This window comes from Pteropus medius, unplaced genomic scaffold (genome assembly GCF_902729225.1).
Source record: "Pteropus medius unplaced genomic scaffold, Ma_sr-lr_union100, whole genome shotgun sequence".
In the NCBI taxonomy this organism is placed as follows: domain Eukaryota; kingdom Metazoa; phylum Chordata; class Mammalia; order Chiroptera; family Pteropodidae; genus Pteropus; species Pteropus medius.
The window spans coordinates 11,471,103-11,495,970 of record NW_024351730.1 but is presented as its reverse complement, the minus strand read 5'-3'; the positions used below and the strand labels follow the sequence as shown (position 1 = coordinate 11,495,970).

At 38.0% G+C, this 24,868-nt stretch overlaps 3 pseudogenes; all 3 read left to right on the top strand.

The window, feature by feature from the left end:
• The window catches only part of LOC120588130 (60S ribosomal protein L18-like), a 65,404-nt pseudogene extending 63,162 nt beyond the window's left edge, over window positions 1-2,242 (top strand).
• Window positions 2,243-4,354: 2,112 nt separating this feature from the next.
• LOC120588574 (uncharacterized) lies at window positions 4,355-4,473 on the top strand (annotated as a pseudogene).
• Window positions 4,474-9,685: 5,212 nt separating this feature from the next.
• LOC120588129 (40S ribosomal protein SA-like) overlaps window positions 9,686-24,868 on the top strand; it is a 52,060-nt pseudogene continuing 36,877 nt past the window's right edge.

The following is a 24,868-nucleotide window of genomic DNA, read 5'->3' as shown; positions in this document are numbered from 1 at the left end:
CATGAGATATGTCTGAAGATAGAGTTTATCCTTCCAAGAGTAAGTTTCTTTATTTTCCTCTGCTGTCTTTCAGAAGTATGTTGGAATCACTATTGGAAATGTCTGTTCAGGCCATATCACAACTCGACTCTTTGAGAACTTCTGGAGTCTACTCACACTATGGGCCTGTTTTTATTATACTTATAATAAAAAATAAATATTTGGTCTTTGTGCACAGTTCCTGGTAGAGAATTCATAAAATCTTTGGTATTTCCTAAGTGATGGGTGTCTTTTGTATACTAATGAGATGACACTTGGCAGCGAAGCCCCTAGATAGCTTCAAGATAGGAGCTAGTCATGAGAAAAGTCAACCAGATAATTAGAAGGTTTGAGCATTCAGCTCTACTCCTCTAGCTTCTGGGGAAGAAGAGGTTGAGTTCAATCACCAATAGCCATTGGTTTAAACAATCGCACAATAAAGAAATCCAGAGAAAAATCTCTAAACAATAGAGTTTGGAGAAATTCCAAGTTGGTAAATACATCCATGTGCCAGGAGGGTAACACAGCCCAATTCCACTGGAACAGGGCCTTCCAGATCTTGCCCTGTGTATTTCATCTGGCTCTTCATTTGTGTTTTTTAAAATAAACAGTAATAGTAAGAACAACAGCATTTTCCTGAGTTTGTGAGACATCCTAGTGAATTAGGGAAACTGAGGGGGATCATGGGAACCCTCAAAATGGTAGTTGGCCTTGCAGAAATGTAGCTAGCCTGGTAACCTTATTATTAGACAATGTCTAAAGCTGTGGCAGTCCTTAACCTGTGGGGCTTGCAGTAATTCTGGGATTTAGTGTCAGAATTGAATTGTTAGCCACCCAGTTGGTGTCAGAGAATTAGCTGGTGTGTGGGAAAATGACATATAGGGCCCTTGCTTACCTGTGACAGTCCCACTCTAGCACCAGATTGCACCAGGAATAGACATCTAACCCAAGCTGGGTCAATCAGATTTTCTTTTAAGAATTTGAAAAATGGGTACCTAAGTGGTCACCTAAAAACACTACACAACTTTAACCTGTCTTATGAACTGAGGACATAAAGACTTAGAGTTGTGTCATCTCTATGCTCTACCCGATGCATTTAGCACCAAAAAAAATTAGTCTACAGTCAGAAAGAAATAAAGCAAATGCATGAAAGGAAGACCCTATAGTTTCAGAGAGACAGAAAAAGTGAAATGCAGTGGGTGGCTGCCTTGAATCCTGCCAACTTTCCAGTTCCTGGTTTCCTTCCTTCCTGAGATCTGACTGTAATTCTTGGTCTTGAGTTTTCTGAGTTTTCATGTATTCTTATAACAAATATCTTTTTTTTCTGTTTAAGTTTGTAAAGGCTGGATATGTCCTTTCAAACAAAGTCCTAAGATGATGACTAGAATTATAATGATAGTGACGATCATGATGTGGATCACTAATATCTAATGAGTGTGGACTACATTCCAAATGCTCTCCAAAACTTTTTGCTTTTATTTTTCACTTAATTTTCACACCAACCTATGAAGGAAGTTGGCATTATCATTCTCTAACTTCACTACAGAACGTATAGTACTTAAAATCTTGAGAAAAAACATAGTTCATTCCAGATACAATTCCTGAATTGGTGGATTATCTTGGTCAAGAATCCAGTTAATCAATATAAATTGAATAAAAACAAGTCCTACAGGCCTGGTGGAACAGGAGGCACCATCATAGGGGTAGACATCTGCCACACACATTTGCTACCTAAGTCTGCTGGTCAAGTTGTACAGGTCTCTAGCCAGATGAACCAACTCCACCTTCAATCTGGTGGTGCTAAAGAGGTTGTTCATGAGTCACATCAACCAGCCTTCTCTGTCCATATCCTGGATGATCTGGAAGATGAAGCTTCCTGGACAGGAGGGCAAAATTGCTGTGGTTGTAGGGACTATAACTAATGATGTGTGTGTCCAGGGAGTCCCCAAACTGAAGGTGAGAGCACTTCGTGTTAGCAGCACATAGAGCAGCATCCTTAAGGCTGGAAGCAAGATCTTCACCTTTGACCTATTGGCCCTGTACTTCCCCAGGGGCTGAGGCACCATCCTGCTCTCTGATTTTCGCATGTGGTGAGAAGTGTATAGGCATTTCAGCAAGGCCCCTGGAACCCAACACAGCCACACTAAACCCTATATGCACTTCAAGGGCCCAAGGTGTAAGAGAGCCAAAGGCCCATTGGGCCAGCTGTGGCTACAAAAACTAACCCCAGATCCTGCCTTGTTATTAAAAAGATTTTGGATGCTGGGGGAAAAAAAGTCAATTCATTTTAAGTAAGTTCAGTTTTAACATTTTACCACAACTGCTATGTGTATGGATGATATATATTTATATCATACTTATAAACACTCTAATAGACTTTTTTTCGTAAACTGAAAGTAAGTTGCAAGGTGACCTCACTCCTAAATGCTCTAGAAGTCACCTCAAAAGGACAAGAATAATATCCTGCACAACCACAATAACATTGTCATAACCAACAAATTTAATATTATACTATAATTTTATCTAATATGTAGTTCATATTAATTTTCCCCCAGTTATCAAAAAATAAAACACTTTTGACTCTGGACCAAAATGGTGATATAGGAGGCTACTGAATTTTCTTCCTCCCATAGGCATATTGAATGTACGGCTACACAAAAAGCAATTCCCTTGGAGAGAAATAAAAAAAATCTAGTTAAGTAAATCCTATATATCATACAAACAAGAAAATACTCACATCAAAACAGGTAGGAAAGGATGGGACATGCTCTCACCATTAAACCTCACTCTCGGCACAGCACCACACAATCTAAAAGGAACTCACAACTCTCAGCTTCTCCCTGAGGAGTGAAGAGTTTGGATTTTAATAAAGTGGAAATAAGTGATTTACCCAGTAGAGTTGAGAATTTTGGTCATAAAAATGCTCAGTAAGGTCAGGAGAGCAATGAAAAAACAAAGTGAAAATTTCACCAAAGAGATAGGAAATATTAAAAAGTACCAAATAGATATCATAAAGCTGAAGAATACCATCACTGAACTGAAAATTCAACAGAGGGGTTCAATAGCAGACTAGATGAAGCAGAAGAAAGGATCAGCATACTTAAAGCCAGAGTAGTGGAAGTCATCTAGATAGAGAAGAAAAATAAATGAAAAAGAGTAAAGATAGCTTACAGAAATTATGGGGTACCATAAAGCAGACCATTATATGCACTATAGAGGTCCCAGACGTAGAAGAGAGAGAGAAAGTCTCAGAAAGCTTATTCAAAGAAATAATGGCTAAAATCTCCCCTAACCTGGGAAACGAAACAGACATCCAGATTCAGGAAGCCTAAAAAGAACCAAATATAATGAATCCAAACAGACCCACACTGAGACGCATTATAATTAAATGGTCAAACGTTAAAGATAAAGAAAGAATCTTTAAAACAGCAAGAGAAAAGCAACTTGTGATATATAAGGGAAGCTCCATAAGACTATCAATGGATTTTTCAACAGAAACCATGCAGGTCAGAAGGAATGAGATGATATATTCAAAGCGCCGGGGAATAAAAACTTCTAACCAAAGATATTCCACCTGGAAAAATTGCCCTTCAGAACAGAAGAAAAGATCAAGAGTTTCGTAAACAAAAGTTGAAGTTTATCACAACCAGACCAGACTTACAATAAATATTAAAAGGAGTTCTTCAAACTGCAATAAAAGGATGCTAATTGGTAACATGAAAACAATTTAAAAGTATAAAACTTATTGGTAAAGGTAAATATATAGTTGAATTCAGAATACTCTACTACTGTACTGGTAGTGGGTAAATCACTTATAATTCTAGTATAAAGGTTAAAAAATAAAAATATCCAAAATAACTATAACTACAAAATTTTGTTAATTGATACACACTATAAAAAAAGATATGAACTGTGATATCAGAAACAAAATGGGGATGTAAAAGTGTAGAGCTTTTGATTACATTTGAAGTTATTATCAGCTTAAAATAGATTGTTATCAATATAATATGTTTAGGTAAGCCTCATGATAACAACACAGGTTAAAGAGATACAGAAAAGACAAAGAGAAAGGAATCAAAGCATACCTTATAGAAAATCATCAAACCACAAGGGAAGAGAACAAAAGAGGAACAAAGAAAGAACAAAGGGATGAAAAAACAGCCAGAAAACAATTAACAAAATGGCAATAGTAAGTATTTATTTATTAATAATTACTTTAAATGTACACAGATTAAATACTCCCATCAAAAGACACAAAGTGGAGGGGGGAAAAATGGCATAGATGATTCTATGGTTCTGTTCATCCCTCTGGAGACCAAATCAAAGTTGTGACAGAGTCTACAGCCATGCTACCCTGAATGTGCCTGATCTTGTCTGATCTTGGAAGCTAAGAAGGGTCAGGCCTGGTTAGTACTTGGATGAGAGACCACATAGGAATGTCAGGTGCTATAGGCGCTTTAAAAAATAAAAAAATTGTGATGGAAACAAAGAGCAAACAGCAAGGAAAAATCACCTGGGATCTAGATGAACAAGCCATACAACTAGGGAAAAATCTAAGAAATCACCCTGCAACTGAGAAGGTAGGAAGGGGTGAGGACGCAGGGCTGCCAATCTGGAGCAGCTGAGTGAGACGGAGGCTGAGGCAGCGGCAGTGGCAGCAGCGGCAGCAGCAGACTCCTCTTAAAGGGGCCGCGTCCACGAGTGGATTTTCGCGGTGATGGACTTGCTTGCTCTGAGCACCAGTGCCAATTTGGCTGCACACAGGGAGTACCAGGGACTTACAGGGAGACATTGTTAGAGTGAGGGCCGAGGAAAGACTCACTCTATACAGAAGTGCTGGCGGTATCTACTGTTCTCTGCTGAGCTCTCCCTCTTCCCAGTGCAGGGACACAGAGGCGCCATAGCCGTGATGTCATCAAACTGGATAAGAGGTCACTCCACCCAGAGGATTCCCTGAAACCTTGCCTATCCTAACTCGGGCCCCACCCAAGCTACATCCAGGTGTATCCTCAGTGAGTCAGGTGCTCCTTGTTGAGCAGCGTCTAAACTCATACTGGAGGCAAGTGGCCTCAGTTTCTGGTGTGGCCTTTTGAGGCAACTATAAGCACAGCATCTGTGGATTGCTTGCTGAATCCTGACAGATGGCCTTGGAGGGGTAGAGGCTTGGGCTAAGTTTGGCCCGCAGCTGACCCCCTCTCAGGACTGTGCCACTGGACACCTACTTCACAAATCCACACTAATAAGACCGGGAGACTTAGGAGCTTTGTTTAGTACATAGAAACAGACACGGAAAGGCAGCCAAAATGGGAAGACAAAGAAACAGAAACCACATGAGAGAACAGAACAGAGGTCCAGATATAATGGAGTTAAATAATCTAACAGATGCAGAGTTCAAAACACAGGTTATAAAGATGCTCAATGTACTTTTGGGAAGTGTAGAGAACTTCAACAAAGAGATAAAAACATAAAAAATAGAAATGGAAATTATAAAAGGGAACCAGTCTGAAATGAGGAACACATTATCTGAGATGAGAAGTATATTAAATGGAATAAACAAAGGAATAAATAAAATGAATAAAGAAAAGAATTAAATGCCCTATATAGAGGATGGGAAAGCCAAGGATACACAATCAGAATAGCAAGAGATAAGATGCCAAGACTTTAAAAATAATTTAAGGAGAATATGGGACACTATTAAAAGTCCAAATAGCCATCTGATCAGTGTAACTGAAGAAAATCAAGATGTTAAATGGCTGTTTGAAGAAAAACTGATGGAAAACTTCCCTAATCTGATGATGGAAATGGACATAAAACCCCAGGAAGCTCAGAGAATTCCAAAAATCAGAGATCCAAGGAGGCCCACACCAAGACACATCATAATTAAAATGCCAAAGTTTAAATACAAAGAAAGAATCTTAAAAGCAGCAAGAGAAAAGTAGATAATTACCTACAAGGGAACACCCATAAGACTGGCAGCTGATTTCTCAAAGGAAACCATGCAGGACAGAAGGGTTTGGCACAAAATATTCGATGTGATGAAAACCCAGGATCTACAACTAAGAATAATTTATTCAGCAAAGCTATCATTTAAAGTTGAAGGACAGATAAAGAGCTTCCCAGACAAAAATAAACTAAAGGAATTTATCACCACCAAGCCAGTATTATAGGAAATGTTGGAGGGACGTCTTTAAGAAGAAAAAACATGTATCAAAAACAAGAATAAAGAATGGTAACAACTACATTCCTATCAATAAGTACCTCAAATGGAAAAGAATTAAGTGCTCCAACTAAAAGATAGAGTGGATGAATGGTTAAGAAAACAAGACCTCTACATGTTGCCTACAAGAGACTCACTTCAGATTAAAAGACACACACAGACTAAAAGGAAGGAGATAGAAAAAGATATTGCTTTGATGGACCTAGAAGGTATTTAAGTCAGATAGAGAAAGATAAACACTATATGATTTCACTTATATGTGGAATCTAAGGAATAAAAAGAACAAACTAATCAAAAACAGATCCACAATTATAGTGGATAATTTGGTGATGGACGGGGGAAGAGGGGATGGGGTGAAGGGTTAAAGAAGTACAAATTAGTAGCTGAAGGACGATCACGGGCATGGGGAGCACAGTATAGGGAATGCAATTAGCATTAACATGTTTGCTAGGTGGAGGGTCATGGGAGGGCGGGAGCAAATGGAGGGATCATTTTATGAACTATATAGATGTCTAACCAATGTATGGTATACTTGAAACTAATTAAAATAAATAATTTTTTTAAAAAAGATGCAGTGACTAAATGAATTAAAAACAAAAACAACTATATGCTTCCTACAAAAGACTTATTTTAGCTTTAAGTACACACGCAGAATGAAAGTAAAGGGATGAAAAAAAGATATTCCATGTGAATGGAAACCAAAAATATTAAAAGAGTAGCTATACTTTTATCAGACAAAAATTGTAACAGGAGACAAAGTCATAATGAAAAAGGAGTCACTTCATCAAGAACATATAACAATTGTAAATATTTACACACCCAACATCAGAGTACCTAATATATAAAGCAAATATTGACAGATCTGAAGGGAGAAATAGAGAGCAATAGAATAATAGTAGGAGACTTCAGTACCTCACTTTCAAGAATAAATAGATCACCCAGACAGAAAATCAATAAGAACATATTGGACTTAAACTATACATAAGACCACTGAAATTATATGAGATATAACAGAACATCCCATCCAACAGCAGCAGAATATTCATTCTTCTCAAGCACACATGGAATATTCCCCAGGACAGATCATACGTTAGGCCACAAAACAGGTCTTAATAAATTTGCAAGCACTGAAATTATGTAAAGCGTCTTTGCCAACCACAATGGTATGAAACTAGTAGTCAGTTATAAGAAGAAAAATGGAAAATTCATAAGTATGTGAAGATTAAACATGTTCTTGAATAATCAATGAGCCATAAAAGAAATAAAAAGGAAAATCAAAAAATATCTTGAAAGATTTCAACTATCACCTTCACAACTATCATTTCATCTCTATTTATTAGAATAGCTATCACCAAAAAGATAAATAATAATATCTATTGCGGAGATTGTGGAGAAAAGGGGAGCTTTGTACACTATTGGTGGGCATGTAAATTGGTACAGCCACTGTGGAAAACAGTATGATGGTTCCTCAAGAAATTAAAACTAGAACTACCATATAATCCAGCAATCCCACTTTTGGATATATATCTGAAGACAACAACATCAGTTATCTTCACTTCTTGTGCTCACTGCAGCATTATTCACAATAGCCAAGGTATGGAAACAACCTAAGCATTCATTGACAGATTAATGGATAAGGAAAATGTAGTGTATGTGTGTATTCATATATATATATATATATATACGCACATATAAAAATTCTTCAGTGTTAAAAAAGAAGAATCCTGCCATTTGTGGCAACATGGAAGAAACTGGGGGGAATTATGATAAGTGAAATAAGCCACAGAGAAAGATAAATACTGTATGGTATCACTTATATGTGGAATCTTAAAAAAGAGAATAGAGAGTACAATAGTAGTTGTCATGGGCCTGGATGGTAAGAGAAATAAGAGAGAGGCTGATAAAAGGGTACAAATTTCATTTATAAAATAAATAAGGTCTGAGGATCCAATACACAACATGTGGACTATGGTTGAAAATACTGCATTGTATAACTGAAATTTGCTAAGAGAGTAAAACTTAAGTGTTCTCACACACAAAAAAAGTAAACGTGAGATAGTGGGTATGTTAATTCTACAGTGGAAATCCTTTCACATGTATACATATATCAAATCACATTATGCACTTTAAATATATGACAATTTTAGTTGCTAATTATACCTCGATAAAGCCAATTTTTAATTGATAAAACTTTAATTGATCTTGATTTTTTTCAATCCAAGATCTTAACAAAAAATTACATATTACATTTGGTTGTCATTTCTTTTTAATCTCCTTTAATCTTGACTAATTCCCTTTGCCTTTTTCATCACTCAAGATATACCTTCATTTTAATTATTACCAAGAAAAAAAGTACTGTCATTAATAATTGTAAAATGTCATCAACTGTAAGATGAATCCTGTTATAGATTGAAATCTGATATGTTAAAATGTGAGAAAAAAGATAACTTTAGAATAGATGAAATATGATATTTCTGAGTCTGATATAAAGATAAGTTGCAGGTAATAATCAAAATTTGGAAAAACATGTCCAGTAATAAAAGAGTAAAAGAAACAAAGTACTTAGAAAAGTAAGTTAAAAGGCAATTTTATAATAAGCTTTAAATTTATGAAGAACTTTTAAATGGAAGAGGGTGACAAGATATATTCCATATCCTAAGAAAACAAAATAAGGAAAGAGAAAGCCCATAGATTTAAACCATAAAGTAAGGGCTTTTATTCAGACAGAGTAATTTTTTCTGTCCAGAAATACCATAAAAAAGAATTGTTGCTGAGTATCCCTTCAGAGATGTGATCAGAATGTGCGAGGCTGGGAAGTGGACTTTTAGACAAAATTTTTTGAGCACGGGTATGTGGTCTGGTAGGACAGGGATCAAAAGGCATTTTGGAGGTGAAATGTCAAGGGCTGAAGCACGGAAGTCATGATAAGCAAGTCTGAGACATGAAAAAAATTTGTATAAAGAAAGTCCAGGCGATCATGAGAAATGTTTTTGTTAGGATTAAAAGTGGAAGAACCAGAAGGTTGTTGATAGAAGAAGGAGAATTCAAGGGTCAGTAAAGGACTATGGAAACCAGATAGATGTGTATATGACAGTGGCCATATCTAATGGGAAGTCACTTTTGATTTGAGAATTCTTGTGAAAAAAAACAACATATTTAATAAAGCTTTTTTTTTCTCTAGCACTCATGTGTAGGTTGGCTTGGAATAAGTAACGAGCAGGAGTAGGGGGACCAGCTAGAGTCACTACAACGAGCAAGCCTTACCATGACTCAGTATGTAATTATCCACACCTCCCGACTTCCCATATAAATAGCAGAAGCCTGAAAATCTGCCATTAGAACATTTTTCTCTGACTTCCTATAAACCCACTAAGTTTCTGTTCGTCTTTTAAAACAGGACACTTCTGTTTCCCTCAAAAGGAAAGATTAAGATAGAGTGGGTGCCTGCACATGCCTGCCGATGTCCAACAAATGAAGGAAGAAAATGTCCTCAAATTTCTTTTAGCAGGAACTCACTTAGATGGCACCAACATTGACTTTCAAATGGAAGAGTACATCTACAAAAGGAAAAGTGATAGTATCTACACCATAAATCTAAAAAGAACCTGGGAGGAGGTTCTGCTGGCATTTTGTGCCATCGTTGCCATTGAAAACCCAGCTGATGTCAGTGTCATTTTGTCCAGGAATACTGGGCAGCAAGCTTACACTGAAGCTCACGGCTGCCACTGGAGCCACTTCTATTGCCAGCCACTTCAATTCTGGAACCTTCACTAACAAGATCCAGGCAGCCTTCTGGAAGATGAGACTTCTGGTGGTTACTGATCCCAGGTCTGACCACCAGCCTCTCACAGAGACATCTTACGTTAACATTGTTCTGTGTAACACAAACTCTCCTCTGTGCTGCGCAGACATTGCCATCTCTTGCAACAAGGGGGTTCACTCAGTGGGTCCAAGGTGGGAGATGCTGGCCCAGGAAGTCCTGTGCATGTGTAGCAGAATCTCTAGTGAACACCCATGGAAGATCATGCCTGATCTCTACTTCCACGGAGATCCTGAAGAGATTGAAAAGGAAGAGAAGGCTGCTGCTGAAAAGACGTGACCAAGGAGGAATTTCAGGGTGAATAGACTGCCCCAGTTCCCGAGTTCACTGCTATTCAATCTGAGGATCAGACTGATCTGAAGTTGTATAGATGCCCTCGATGCCTATTCAGCAGTTTCCCACTGAATACCAGAGCGCTTTGCCTGCCACTGAAGACTGATCTGCAGCCCCCACTGCTCAGGCCACTGTGGGGCAGGAACAACCACTGGGTGGTCTTAAGCTATTTTTCCACAAACTCTTAAACAAAATGGAAATAAGGGTGACAGAAAATAAAATTTCTTCAAAATAAAAAGAATCCTCTAACCAACATAAGAAGGCATCAAGGAGTTTTAAGAAGGTATATTCTAAAAATTCAGTCAGTGACAACGGTCCCTTTTTACTGATGAGCACTCCTAAGAAGTTACCACCAGCCCCCTCAGAGGATCCCCATGCCCGTGTGGGTAGAACCCACTGTTCTCACTGTGCAAGTGTTGCCCTGAACACAATCTGCTCAGATTCTTGAAATTCTTCTCCAGGCAGAGCATATCATCCACTCACAGAAAATACATTCTTCGTTACAAATCTGAAAATAAAATGCATCCACCCATTTCACTCTTCAGGGCCTTCCTTATGCCCCCAAAGTAATTTTGAGGCATTCTATTTCATTTCCATGATAGCAGATTTATGAATATTTACCTATAGCAAGCAATGACTACAGGGAAGCCCCAGAAGGGGACTCAACTTGACTGCATTAGTTTAACAATAATGAAAATTTCAAAGGAGCCAATGTGCCTTCCTTAGCTCATTACAAATAACATGCCTCAACTTAAAGATCTCAAAGCAAATGACTGAAACAGTAAGATATAATAAAGAAAGGGGGAAAAGTCATCTCCTCCTAGAAAAAAATTAGTCCAAGAGGTTGGAAAAATAGCTATTGGTCAGAAAGTAACTTAGTAAGGAAGCTACAATTGTAAACTAGTTGCTTTCTCTTCCTGGGGCCCCACTTTACTCCTTAAATCTAGGTCTTTAATGTGATTTTCATTTATATGCAGATTTCTTTTAGCATGTAGATTTCTACTTTTAGTACGTTTCACAACAACCCCCATATTTTGAGTTCTTTGGAATCCCTAGTAGACTTTTGCTACTCTCTGTGTATTTTGAATACTAGTTTTTCGGTAGCCTAGATTGAAAAGTCCAAGAACTTCTAAATTCCTACACAATATAAGACATGATTGCTGTTCTATCTAAACACCAAGAATGGAATTTAACAAACTAAAAACTAAATAATCCATCCATAAATTCAACATGTATGTATTGAATTGAACATGTTTACTATATGCCAGACACTTTTCCAGGCCCTTGGGGATGCAGCAGTGAACAAGACAGAAAAATTCTTGTTCTCAAGGTTCTTGTTCTTAAATAGGACCAGGGGTGGGGAGTGGAGGGTGGGGTATAATAAATGATTAATTAAGAAACTAAAAAGTACATAAGATGGACATAAGTGCTAAGAAAAATTAATCAGGGAAAGGAGTTAGGAAATACCAGGAAAAGTCAGAAAGAGTAGGAGAGTAGAGATGGCATCACTGATAAAATGCCTGCAAAGAGATACCTGAAGGAGGTCAACCAGTACCAGAAGTATCCTCAACGTGATCGAGACTAGCAGTAGTGGAAAAGTCGATATGCCTAGACCAAAGCAGGGGCGGAGAAGGTGGCAGAAAATGGAGTCGATAGGACGAGGGGCCAGACAGGATTGGCCCGTCTGACTCTGTCTGGCTGGGACTCAGAGTGAGGTGGAAGTCACTGGAGGCTACCAAGTTAGGGGAGAGAAAGAACACTTAGTTTCTGCTAATAACTTAAATTACCTTCAAGTAGTTACTGTTACTAATCTTTAGGTTTTACATATTTTTTTTAAAGCCTTACTCTAAAAACATAATTGTTTTAAGACTCGTTCTTTACTCCTTTACAAACTCGGGGTGAAATTGGCTTCCATTCTGTTCCAGAGAACACACCATGGAAGCCCAAATTCTACAGATTGATTTTCAAACAGAATTAATTGCTTTGGGAAAGAGGATGGCTCCGGCCTCCTGCATACACACGCTTCTCTTAGGAAGAAAGGTAGATGGATGAGATAGTCCATAAATGCTGATAGAAAACCTATTAGTTGAATCATGTTAGATTAGCCAAGTAGTGTTACTGAGGGCATCTCAAGAAAATGAAGTGCAAACATCAGTGGACTATCCATTAAACATAAGTGAGATACTAACATCTAGAAGGACAAATAGAAATTCTTTCATTATTAAAAATAAATTTATCCATTTTCTAAGCAACTACTAATTCCTTTGATCATATAGAGGGAAAGCTGCTGATCTGTCAGGTGAAGGCAGTTACTGAAATAAAGAGGCAGGCAGATACTTGATGGTTTGATGTGCAAGTCCCTTGCAGAAATGACCTCCATTTAAGTCTTCCAGGGTACCCAGAACTAGGTATTCCTTTGGGCTAAGTCATTATCTTACTAAAAGGCCTTTACAAAAGCCAATAGCTGAGTTTAGCACATTAACTTCCCAGGCCCTGGTGATACACACTGGTAAGGTACAACCTTGACAAGCGGGGCCCTGAGGGAAAGTAATAGAAGTGGGTACTGGCCCAACAACTGCACTTTGTTTTTATCTTTTTATTAATAATACCATTTATTGAGCTCTTACTAAGTACCAGCTTCTAATATTACAACAGCCCAGAGGTAACTATTATTCTCATTAAAGAGGCTGAATAAATCTTCCAAGGTCCATAGATGTAAGTAGTGATTCTGAAATTCAAACCTAACATTTAATGCGATGCTTAGCACATAGCAAGTGCTCAATAAACAATATACAAATGAGTAAATTAATGAATGAATGAAACCCAGATCTGTCTAATTCCAAAATTCAGACACTTAATTATGTGCATTTATGTAGAGCTTTATAGTTTTTAAGCACTGTCCCACATGTTGTGGTGACTTGGGGTTAGAAACAGCTTGTACCAGTATTTGATCCAATAAAGCACATTCTTGTAGGTTACTTCCTCTTCTTCCAGCTTATTCGATATGACCCCAAGACAACCTGGAGAGAATCTGGAACATGAGGAACATAAAGGGCAGGATGTTGCCTTGTGGGGAGTGGAAAGGAAAAGGAAAATGGCCACTAGGCCATCACGATAAGTTGCAGGAGCATTTTGCAGACAAAGGTCCAAAAGGACACATAAAAATGGAGTACTATGGTGGCTAGAGAGCAGGCCCCAGAGCCATTCAGGCCTGAGTTGGCAGGCAACCCCATCTCCTAATAATTGTGTGCCTAAACCTTTCTACACCTAAATTTCTGTGTCTGTAAAACAAATAATTGTACCTCCCTTACTGGGTAGTTATGAAATCATATGGGAAAATGTGTGTAAAGCACAGTGCCTGGCACATTGTAAGTACTCAATAAGTTAGCCATCTTCATTATTAAAGAGTAAAGTGGAGTTCCTGCTGCAGAAAAGTTGCAAAAATCAGACCAGCGAGAAACCAAGCAGCACTTGGAGAGTTGGAGAACTCAGGTTTATTATGCGGGCAGTCCCAGAGGAGCTAGCACTCTGAAGATCTGGGCCCAGAGCTCAGTTGCAACATTCCTTATATAGAACTTATTTGGCATGGGCTGATTGGTTAATGTGTCCTCAGATGGTTACAAAATGGGGGAGTTGCTCTGGGTTGCAAAGCACGGAAATTACTAGAGGGTACAGGCAGTTACATTTGTTGCTTAGACAGAACAAGCAAAAAGGAAGATGAGTCTTTAGTTAATTTTGAGTACAGCCGATGCAGCGAGCATATCTACAGAAGCAGAACAAAGAGGTGATTAGCCTTTTGAGTGAAAATTCCTCTTCATTCCCATGGAAAAATGTCACATTATGAATGGTCCTTACTGAGCCATAAACCACCATAATTTCCACCCTCGAAGATCTTCAAAAAATAAGAAATATATATCTAACCTAAAGGATTTGAAAATATTCATCTTCTTGAAAGCAGGAAACACCCTCCAGTACTAAGATGTCCCAGTTTTCAAACCCATCTGGGGGAGGTTGAAGAAAGCCTTCTCCGGTAGTTTCCCCTTTTAGAAATTCTGTTTCATGCCAGTGTTAATTTCACAGTCCTTAGTGTTCTTTCTATTATTCATGAGTTCTCTGCAATTCAATTTCACAAAGCAAAGGAGGGCAAACACAGATACGTTTTCCTTTTTGAAAACAAAACAGTTTTAGCCCCTGTGGGATGGAAGTCCTGCTGATCAGATGAGTCTCGTGGAGCCATAGCAATTGGATTTAAGTGCATTGCTTGAAGACAGCCCAAAGACAGCATTTACATTTGGGGGACATTTTATACTGCATTCTTCTTTGAAAGAGGGTATCAATTCCCTGAAATTTACTCTGCTGCTCTTTGTAACTCTTTGTAGCTTGCCTTCCTTTACTAGACAATCTCGAGAGCTGCATACAAAAGAAAGGGAGAAAGAAAAGGAGATTCCCATACCACCTCCATTTGCTTCCAGTAGGCCCTCCCATAGCGTGATGATGTTCCTTCACACTCTGAGTGTATCAAATGCTTTGGTGCTAATGGAAGAACTTCACCAAATAAACTGCCATCAAATTTCCCTTCAGCCCCTGTGCTGGCTGTGTAATGTGTAATGGGACTCAAGGCGTGCCAGGTACAAAAGGGTCACAGCATACATGGAATTTTATATGGAATCTTTATGCAGAAAAGAAAAAACGTCATTCCTCTGATGGTGTCGAGTTTAGAAAGCAGACAGTGTCATTTGGAAAATTTTTAAAAATGGCACCCCTTCAAGACTGACACTGCCTTGAAGCAGAAGCTGGATTTTGGCCTCTTAATCATCTTTGTAGAACTATACAGTGGCTGTATCCTCAGGCACAGAAGACAACAGCACTTTGTTGCCCTTCACGCAGTATTCTCACCTACAGTTTGTCTGTGGGCTTTGTTGAAGGGACCTAGGGAACAGCTGTCAAGCTTAGGAACTGGTTTATAAATTCCTCATTTCATTCTGAAAATAAAACAACTACTCAGCCGACTTTGCTGGAAAAGGGGTTGATTAGCTCATACTAAAGCATGATAGACACAGTGGGATTTAAGTTTGGCATCGCTCCACTCTAGAAGGTGTTTACTGCTGCAGATTAACGTATAAACATCCAGTCCCTCTGCTCCTATTTCTAGGGACACTGATAGCAAAGAAACATTGAGATTGTAACTGCCATAATTAAATACTTATATGGGCCAGAGTGTTTAATTGGGGGACTCAGGTCCTACCACATCCAATTTATCATGTCTCACCCTGTGATGTAGATAAGCTACTATGGCTGCATCTTCATGGAGAAGTTGGTGTTGATGGGGCCACGGACCTGTCACAGGGAAGGAAGCATTTATTATTTGTTCCTTCACCATGGTGGAAAGTGTCAAAAATAAAGGAAGATATCAGAAGTGAAAAGGGGGGCATACACAAATGTGTTCACTTCCAATTAGCTAGGAGAAGTAACAGGCTCAGAAAAGAATTATCAGGAAAATAAGACCTGTATAAGTCATTTGAAGTACTGTCCTGAAGTGAACAGAGATCTTTTCCTCACATGCCAACTGCTGGACTCCCTCATATCACTTTCATGTCTGAGGCAAACTGGATCAGGTTTCCTGGGACACACCTCCCTGCTCAGTGGACCTGAAAGGCTGGCTCGGACATTTGAGGCAGTCATCAGTGAGCAGACAGTGTACTGCTACAGAGGCAAGTAGCAAAAGGGACGCTGTCTCTTCAAAGGCCTCCACTGGTACAAAGGGACACATTCCCCCAATTAGCAAGCTCTCCTTGGCAAGGAACAGTCTTTACGCTGTTGCTAAAACTCACAAACTACTTTTCCACTCTATGCTGATGGCAAATAATAGTCTCTACTTCTCTCATCATAAACATCCCTGAGTCCAGGGCCTTCTATCCCCAAGGTGAAATAAGCCAACTCTCTTCCCTTTTCTTCCTGGGCCCAGCCTCCTCTCTTAGATTTGTGGCTTTACTATGAATTCCATTTTAAGTTATTGAGTTAACAAAAGACCCAAAAGAGCTCTCAGTAAGGACTGGAAGCAGTGCTGAGAATAATCTTGATTAGATTAAAGGTTCACTGTTCAGCTAAGTCCTCTAAGATAGGAGGTAAAATTAAGTTGACTGCTTTTTTAAAAGAATAGAAATTTAGCCTTCGGAGTCAAATATTAGGTACTGGTGATAAAGACAGAAAGCAGATGGCCCCTTTGCCATCCCCCATCTTTTTCATCATTCTTCCACCACATACCCACTCCTCTTTCTAGCACCTACTGCTAGGATTTGACACCAAGGAAAAGACACAGGAAGAAAACCCAGGTGACTGGGAATACATGTATGTTCCTACCTATTTCTCATATTCCTCCTGCATAGCCCTCTCCCATCTCTTCCCTGCCCCCACAGCATGCATGGATGCACGTACATATACACACTGTAGCACAAAAGTGGTATTCAAGTCCCTTATCCCTCAGTCAGGAAGAAATGGGATTGCTAATCCAAAATGTATTTTCAAATCTAGTCCTGTTCTCTAGAAATAAATGCTCCAACCTGAAAAACACCCTGTAATTCACTCTGCATTATTACCAGTGGATAAATGAGAGGTAGTGATTTCAGCTCTCCTTCTGACTGCCCTCTAAAGTGGCATCCCCGCTGATGTTCTGGCTACCCTGTTATTCTCAAAATGTTCAAACCACCTTCCTTGCTCCTATTGAAAATGGCCATTAAGATGCAAACAAAATGACTTTAAAACTTGACATTCCGAAATATGGTCGTTGTGCTTTGTAGAAGCACAAACTACTTGCTCATGTAGGAAATGATAGATAGATAGATAGATAGATAGATAGATAGATAGATAGATAGATAGATAGATAGATAGATAGATAAATGTCATATATAATTAAGACATTCACTTTTAGTTGGATCTGAAAGCTTTCCACAAAAAGAGACTCACAGCCTCGTTGTCTTTGCTTACCCATTCTTCTCAGGAGCTCTCTCAACAACACTCTTCAAAATCAGCTATGCTGAGGCACTCCTGTTCAGACACTTCCCAAAAACAAAGGAAATGAGCCACTGAAACCTGACTTCCTCCACCTTTTGCAAGAATCTTCTGACTGGCAGTAAAGCACAGAATGTTAGTAAAGCTAAAATCATTAAATTGGAGTTATTAATTGGTCTAGAGCCAAGAGACAATTGTGAAAGGAAAAAATAAAAAGATTTTTTTCTCAGAACTAATCTCAGAATTAAAACACAACTTTAATATGTAAAAATTAACAACAAACTAAAACCCTCCTAAACAGCAAAGGTGGATAAAATCAACAAAATAAAAAAGCAGCCCATGGAATAGGAGAAAATACATGCAAACCATTATCTAATAAGGAATTAATATCCAAAATATATTAAAAACTTATGCAATTCAGTATCAAAACACAAATAACCTGATTTACTCAGCCATTAAAAAAACGAAATCCTACCATTTGCAATGACATGGATGGACCTAGAGGTTCTTATGTTGAGTGAAATAAGTCAGACAGAGAAAGATAAATACCACATGATTTCACTTATATGAGGAATCTGAGGAACAAAAAGAACAAATTAATCAAAAGCAGACTCACAAATATAGTGGACAATTTGGTGACAGAGAGAGGGGAGAGGGGTTGGGGGCCTGGGAGAATGGGGTAAAGTACAAATGAGTAGTTGATAGATAGTCACAGGGATGGGGAGCACAGCATAGGGAATGCAGTTAGCATTAATCTGTTGGCTAGGTGGAGGGCCAAGGGAGGGAGAGAGCAATTGGAGGGATCATTTTAAGAACTATACAGATGTCTAACCAATGTACTGTATACTTGAAACTAATTAAAATAAATTATTTTTTTTTTAAAAAAAAAAGGGCAAGGGGCCCAAATAGGTGTTTTTCCAAAGAAGACATTTAGTGGCTAATAGGAACATGAAAAGGTGTTCATCCACAGACTGAACAGGTAAAGAAGATGTGAGATATACATATATTAGCATATTATTCAGTCATGAGAAGGAAATCCTTCCATATGGAACATGGGTAAAACTAGAGAACATTATATTAAGTGAAACTAGTCAGACAGAGAAAGACAAATACTATATAACTTCACTTATATATGGACCCTAAAATCAAAAAGCCGAACGCATAGAAGCAGAGAGTAGAATGGCAGTTACCAGAGGCTGAAGGCTGAGGTAGATTGGGAGATGCCAATCAAAGGGTACCAGCTTTCAGTAATAAGATGAATAAGCACTGGGATTTAACGTATAGCATGGTGGTGACTGTAGTTAATAATACTTTGTGTACTTGAAATTTGCTAAGAGAGTAGACCATGAGCATTTTCACCACACACACACACACACAAAGGTAACTATATGAGGTAATAGATGTTTTAATTAACCTGATTATGATAATAATTTCACAAAATATGTATGTCAAATCATCATATTGTACACTTTAAATATATGTAATTTTATTTGTCAATTGTACTTCAGTAAAGCTGAAAAAAAGAAAAGTGCTGGAAGGATGTGGAGAAATTTAAGCCCATGTACATTGTTGGTGGGAATGTAAAATGATGCAGCCATTATGGAAGAGAGGATGGAGGTTCTCAAAAATTTAAAATAGAACTAACATATGATCAGGTAATCCCACTTTAGATATATATCCAAAGGAAATGAAATCAATTTATTAAAGAGATATCTGCACTCCCATGTTCAGTGCACATTATTCACGAGAGCCAAGATACGGAAACAACCTAAATTTTCGTCAGCAAATAAATGGATAAGGAAATGTGATATATATTAGAATATTAATTTGCCTTAAAAACAAAGGAAATCCTACAATATGCAACAACACAGATGAACCTGGAACATTATGCTAAACAAAATAAATCAGTCACAGGACAAGTACTACATGATTCCCTCTTACATGAGAAATCTAAAATAGTCAAACACACAGAAACAGAGAGCAGAATGGCAGTTATCAGGGACTGGGGGTAGCAGGAAATGAGTTGTTGTTGTTCAATAGGTATAAAGTTTCAGTGAATAAGATGAATGCAAGATGAATAAGTTCTTGTACATAAGATATATACAACATAGTACCTATATTAACCATACTGTTTTATACACTAAAAATTTTAAGAAGGTAAATCTCATGTTAAGTGTTCTTATCACAATTTTAACAACTATGTAATAATTTTTTTAAAAAAAAGAAAACCATCACGATAGGTCACATCTCCAGAAACTGGGTCATCTCTGTCCACATGAACCTGGCAGAGCTTAGACTTACTCTGATACAAAGCAGCTGAGAGAATATAAGGAATCCAAAAATGTTTCCTAGGGGCAAACAATTCAAGGTTCTAGAATCAGGATTAAGAACGTCTAGGTTTAAAAGCAATAGTTCTGAAATTTCTGCTGTTTTGCTTTGACCTGTCCTAATGTCCAGGCAGGGTTTCTGCCTCTGTGAAAGATGTCTTAGGTTCCTAGCAAGCTGAGTTCTGGACCTAAGAAGACATGCTGGTAGTTGCATATAAACTGTTATAAATATGGTGTACTCTACCATTTCAATGAGAACTGCCATTTCAATGAAAAAGTAAAATGAACAACCAAAAAAAAGAACCTTTGATACAATCTCCCAAGACTGAGTCAAGAAGAAACAGAAAATCTGAACTTACCGATTACCACCAATGAAATAGAATCAGTAATCAAAAACCTCCCCCCGATCCCCACCAAAAAAAAAAAGTCTTGGACCACATGGCTTCATAGGCAAATTTTACCAAACAGTCAAAGAAAAATTAACACCTTTTCTTCTCAAACTATTCCAAAAATTCAAGAGGAGGGAAGGCTCTCTAACTTCTTTTATGAGACCACCATTACCTTGATTCCAAAACCAAAGACATTACTGAAAAAGAAAACCATAGGCAGATATCTCTGATGAACATTGATGCAAAAATCGTCAAAAAAATATTAGCAAACCGAATTCAGCAATACATTAAACATATCATACACCTCGATCAAGTTGGATTTATTCCTGGGATGCAAGGTTGGTATAATATCCGCGAATCAATTACTGTGATACACCACATTAACAAATCGAAAGATAAAAACCATATGCTCATATCAATAGATGCAGAAAAAGTGTTCGATAAAATCAAGCATCAATTTGTGATAAAACCTCTCAACAAAGTGGGAACAGAAGGAACATACCTCAACATAATAAAGGCCACATAAGACAAACCTACAGCTAACATCATACTCAATGGGGAAAGGCTGAAAGCATTTTCCTTAAGATCAGAAACAAGACAAGATACTTTCACCACTCCTCTTCAACATTATATAGGAAGTCTTAACCACAGCAAAAGACAAGAAAAAAAAATAAAAGATATCCAAATTGGAAAGGAAGAAGTAAAACTCTCGCTATTTGCTGATGACATGATACCACATAGAGAGAACCCTAAAGACTCCACCAAAAAACTGTTAGAACTGATCAGTGAATTCAGTAAAGTAGTGAATTCAGAAGTCAGTGGCATTTTTATGCAACAATGATGAACTTTCAGAAAGAGAAATTAAGAAAACAATCCCATTTACAATCGCATTGAAAACTATAAAATGCCTGGGAATCAAATTAACCAAAGAGATAAAAGATCTCTTCTCAGAAAATTATGTCATTGAAAAAAGAAATTGAAGAAGATATAAATAAATGGGAGCATATACCGTGCTCATGGGTAGGAAGAATCAACATCATTAAAATGGCCATACTACCCAAAGCAATCTATAGATTCAATGCAATCGCTATCGAAATACCAATGGCATTTCTCAGAACAAATAATCCTAAAATTTATATGGAGCCATCAAAGACCCCAAATAGCCTTGGCAATCTTGAGGAAAAAAAAGAACAAAGTTGGAAGTATCACGCAACCTGATATCAAACTATACTACAAGGCTACAGTGATCAAAATAGCATGGTACAGGCATAAAAGCAGATACATTGATCAATGGAACAGAATAGAGAGACCAGAAATAAATCCACCCTATACGCTCACTTAATACATGACAAAAGAGGCAAGAATATACAATGGGGTAAAGACAGTCTCTTCAATAAATGGTGCTGGGAAAACTGGGGAGATACATGGAAAAAAGAAATTGGACCACCTTCTTACACTGTATACAAGAATAGACTCAAAATGGATTAAAGACTTAAATATAAGATGCAAAACCATAAAATTTCTAGAAGAAAACATAGGCAGTAAACTCTCTGATATTGCTAACAGTAATTTTTTTCAGATATATTACCTCAGGCAAAGAAAACAAAAGAAAAAATAAACAAATGGTACTACATCAAACTAAAAAGTTTTTGCACAGCAAAGGAAACCATCAATAAAACAAAAGGACAACCAATTGAATGGGAGAAGATATTCGCTTATGATACATTTGATAAGAGGTTAATATCCAAAAAATATAAAGAACTCATACAACTCAATAACAAAAATACCAAACAATCCAATTAAAAAATGGGCAGAAGACCTGAATAGATACTTCTCCAAAAAGGAAATGCAGATGGCCAATAGACATATGAAAAGATGCTCAAGGTCATTAATTATCAGAGAAATGCACATTAAAACCACAATGAAATACCACCTGACACCTGTCAGAATGGCTATCATGAATAAATCAAAGAACAAGTGTTGGCAAAGATGTGGAGAAAAGAAAACTCTCAGACACTATTGGTGGGAATGCAAATTGGTACAGCTGCTATGAAAAACAGTCTGGAGGCGTCTCAAAAAAATTAAAAATGGAAACAGCTTTTGATCCAGCAATTGCACTTCTGGGTATTTATCCAAAGAAAACCAAAACAATAATTTGTAAACATCTATGCACCCCTATGATCATGGCAGCACAATTTTTAATAGCCAAGATATGGAAGCAACCTAAATGCCCATCAACAGATAATTGGATAAAGAAGTTATGGTTCATATATACAATGGAATATTACTCAACCATTAAAAAAATGAAATCCTACCATTTGCAATGACATGGATGAACGTAAAGGTTATTATGCTGAGTGAAATAAGTCAGAGAAAGATAAATATAATATGATTTCACTTATATGCAGAATCTAAGGAACAAAAAGAACAAACTAATCAAAAACAGACTTACATATATAAAGGACAGTCTGGAGACAGCTGAAGGGAAGGGGGTGAAGGGTTAATGAAGTACAAATTAGCTGATAGTTGGTCACGGGGTTGGGGAGCACAGCATAGGGAATGCTGTTAGCATTAATGTAATGGTTAGGTGGAGAGCCAGAGGAGAGAAAGAGCAATTAAGGCGGATTGCTTTATAAACTATATAAATGTCTAACCAGTGTACTGTATGCTTGAAACTAATAATAAAATTAAATAAAAAAAATTAAAAAGAACCTTTTATTCTCAAGCCAAGACCTGATCTTCAGCAGACTGTTAAGAGCTTAAGGTCCAAATGCTCTGGCCACAGAGAAAAGCACTATTCTGACTACTTCCATCTTCAGGGAATGTTTAAAGTTAGAAAAATGTGTTGGGTCAGGATTCCCACTCCCTCTGCTCCTGGGCCACAGCCATAGGGGTCAGCCTGGGATGGCAGTAGAGGGGATGAGTCATAGCACCTTTTCCCCTCAGCCATATCCCTGGGTTCAGCCTGGGATCACCTGCAGAGGACAGAGAACTCATCTTTCATTCTCCCTTTCTCCTGTACCAGCTGCTTATCGGATGGTGGCAAAATAAATCACCAAACATCATCTGACCATCCTCAGAAGACACATATGAGGCAAATGACAAGTTACATTCTCCTCATGTTCTGACAGGAACAGAAAAATAGTCTGGAGCCTTTGTGTCTCAAACCTTCTGAACTCCCCACATCTTGGTTCATAAGGCCTTAGGCTAAGAGGAATTTCAGTGACCCAAGATGATTTCCAGATATCTTATGAATCCCAGGAAGAAATTATAGTGCATGGGATGGGAATTAAGCCCAGAGTCCCCAGGGTTCTTTCCTATACAATTAAGTAATATAACTACATGTAAAGAGAAAAGAGTTGAGGAGAATGGGAAGAATGTTTTCTGCCAAGATAAGAAATCTTTCTAAGTTGTCCCCAGTTCAGGTTTAAACTGTACAGTTTGCTCGAATATGTGCTCAAACCCCATCACCTTCATTCAAGCCCTTGCTAAAACTTTAAATGAGTTATTACACACATTAAATTGTCATTTAATCGTACCCAAGCACTGTCATAAAAGCAAATGAAGCAAGCCTAGAAGCACTAGAATAAAAAATACTACACTAGTTACATCCTGAAAACACAAGCTGAAAAATGCTCACTGTCACCTCATACGAGGGGAGGGGAGGCCTGCCATCACAGATAACAAATGGCTTTGGCTCCTCACTTTCTCATTTGTGAAGCTGATGGCTGCCAACCAGCAGCAAGACCAGCTTTCACCTAACTGACTATGGTTGCACCCACCTTGATTTGAGGTTGTTTAATCCAAAGGCCCAGCTCAGAAAGAAGCTATAAGGCACTAGCCCCAGAGTAGGCTCTCCCATGCTCTTTTTTAATTAGGAAGTGACGGTAATTCCCCGTCTTAGAAGTCTTTAGTAAAATACCCATTTGGGATTTCTTAATGGTGAATTTAAATGCTCCATGACAGCTTCTAAAAGTGAAGCGGGGGGCGTGCCCACAAACTCTTCAACTCACAGAGGAACCATGGCATGCCCAGCCCCATGAATGCCTGTGCTTTTGCGACTCTGCTAGGGGCCAAGAGAGGGACAAACTGGCAAGCCCAAGGAGACTCGATGGATTTATGTTGGCAAGAGCAGAGAGGAAAAGCTAGGGATCCAGGAGAGCCTGCTAAAGCTGAGGGTGGCAGAGTGAAAGTGCTTGGGTAGAGGTGGCAAAGGCCTCTGAGACATCCTTAAAGAGAAAGATGGAGAAAGATGATTTTTTAAATTTATACTACACATTGTGAAGATAAATCCTTTTTGTTTGTTTTATGTTTTCTTTTTGTTTGCTTGCTTGGTTTTGTTATTTTTGAGAGATTGCTTTATTTAAGGATTAAAATTATTTTTCAAGTATTTTTGGAATTCCAGACAGTTGATTTTTTTAAAGACTGTGTTGAGACTGACTTATATAGTGACTTATTTATATATAGTTATGTTTAGGTATTTATGTCTGCTTGGAATTTTCTGAGAGTAATTTATTCAATTTATCTCATATTGGTTGAGTGCAAAACACTCATCTTGGCTTGTAGAAAACTCAAAGACATTAGACAAGGACCCTGTTTCCAAGGAACTTAACCTGGTGTAATTACTGTTTAATGGCTATTATAATTATATTCTATTTGAAAGCAGATACTCACTGAAAGAGAGTCTGAGATCAGGTTTTATAGTAGGTCAAACTAGAGACAGAATAATTCCAGTTGCAGAGGAAGTCATGGGAGA